We start from the raw sequence: 2,382 nt of genomic DNA, 5'->3' as shown, positions 1-2,382 counted from the left end.
TGGAGAGGACAGGAGATGCAGGCAGAGGGGTGAGCTTCTCCGCTTTCCCCTGGGTGGTCTAGGTTTGTTTACAGGACAAGATAGGCAAACTCCACAGTGGCCTAAGCCATGTGGGTGCCTGGAGTGGCCGAGAGTCTCACCTGGCTGCCCTGGGGGATGGTAGGATTGCCATGGCGGGTTGTGAATGAACCAGTGGAAGAGGAGGCCCTAATATTCAAAAGACTAGTGAATAAATTCAGTTGTCTTCCTGAACTTTCCAAACCTCATACATTCTGGTATTAGAGGGGATGTGTAAACTTTTTATTCTCCAAATAATTTTAAATGGGCAGAGAGAACAGAAAGCTGATTAATTTCAAAAAGAATAATCTAATGGTTCAGTTATAGTTTAGAGCTAACCCTATATAATGCTACACAGCACTAACGACAATAGTTACTTTGGTTTTTCTTAGAGCCTGCTACTATGCAGCCCCTTATAACACAGTGACCCCCTGGTTCATACTCAACCACTGAGCCACACCAGCCGGCCCAAAGCTGCCTTTAATAGAGGGGAGGCACTGCAGGCAATAACAAGAAATGTGTGTGAGGGTCCTTTTGTTAATTACTTGGCAAGAGAGGACTGAAGTCCCCGGACTACATCTCGTCTTCACTTTGGTAGCTCAGACACAATCATCGGTGATTGTCAGAATTTCCTCCTGGGACCACCCATGTTAGAAGCCCCTGGAATATTTCATACAGGAACTGCGAAGCAGAATCTCTAGGCTTGAAGGAATGCAGGAATTTGCAATTTTAATAAGTTCCTCCATTAATTCTTATGCATTAACACTGAGAAATATACATATATTCTTTCATCTTTCTCTATGTTTTTCTTTATGAAGTGACCAAGTGGAAAATTTCCTGCACAGCACAGACACGTTCACATTTAATAACCCGCCTCCAATTTTGTGTTTGTTTAGCATAGTCCCAAAGTTGCTTTAAAATATAAATATATGTGCATATTTATATATATTTATATATGTTTATATTGATTTCAGAGAGGAAGGGAGAAGGACAGAGAGAGATAGAAACATCAATAATGAGAGAGAATTATTGATTGGCTGCCTCCTGCATGCCCCCTACTGGGGATGGAGCCCACAACATGGACATATGTCCTGCCGGTGAATTCAACAGTGACCTCCTGGTTCACACTCAACTACTGAACCACACCAGCAGGGCCCAAAGCTGCTTTGAATAAGGGAGTAGTAATCCCAGCCAACTGAGCTTATTTGTTTTTCAAATGAAGCTTGCCTCCTCAGTCAGGCTGTGTTCATATTTCCCTAGGTGTCCTTCCAGAGAGTTTTGTAATTTACTGGGGTGACATTCCTTTGCCTAACCATACACATTTCAAGCGTACAACTCAATGAAACATTATCTGAACACTGCATCATGTGTCCTCCCAGGGAATTTTAATGCCAACAAGAATATGTGTCTGCTTATCCCTCCCATTTTTTGAGCACAATGTCCTAGGGTGTCCCCAACTTTAGAATCTGAGACTTTGAGTTGCACAAAACCTTGGCTAGCCTTCATGAGCAACAGAAGAAAATAAAAAGGAAACCTCCAGGGGAAGAGGACAATAGAGAGCTATAGAAGTCAATTTCAGTAACAAGGAAAAACCAGATGTAGTTTCCAGATGTGTTGTATTAATGACTATTCATATGAGAGGGATGCTGTACTAATGGCTGCTCATATGAGAGAGACGTCCACTATCTCCCTGCTTACGCTCCTGGAGGGCCTTGGAAGACATGGACATGCCTTGAAGATGAAGCCTATTCTCATGAACTGTATTGAGCACCCAAAATAAAACCCTATATAATAAAGCCTAATATGCTAAGTGTCCAGTCCACATTCAACCAATCAAAGCATAATATGCTAATGATATGCTAAGGCCACTCAACTGCTGGCTATGATGTGCACTGGCCACTAGGGGGCAGACACTCCAACTGGTAGGTTAGCTTGCTGCTGGGATATGGCAGATAGGGACTGAGCAAGAAGGGCCAGTCCCTCCCCAGCTGACCAACCTCCCTCCTCCCTCCCTTGTCCCCACCATGCACCGGTGGGGTCCCTCAGACTGGCCTGCACCTTCATCGCAATCTGGGACCCCTGTGGGATGTCAGAGAGCTGGTTTCAGCCAATCCCGCAGGCCATGCCGAGGGACCCCACTAGTGTATAAATTCGTGCACCCGGCCTGTAGTACATGTTTAGCGCCTCATTTCTAACCCCAATCATTTAAATTCTAATCAATTCCAAGGAATTTTTGGTGTGTCAGAGGTTCTCAACCAACCAAGCTCACAGAGTGACTGTGTTCTCCCCAAAGGGAAATCAACAGCCCTAGTCAGCCTGGGGACC

Source organism: Myotis davidii, unplaced genomic scaffold (assembly GCF_000327345.1).
Source record: "Myotis davidii unplaced genomic scaffold, ASM32734v1 scaffold749, whole genome shotgun sequence".
Classification (NCBI taxonomy): Eukaryota; Metazoa; Chordata; class Mammalia; order Chiroptera; family Vespertilionidae; genus Myotis; species Myotis davidii.
This window is presented reverse-complemented; position numbering follows the sequence as displayed.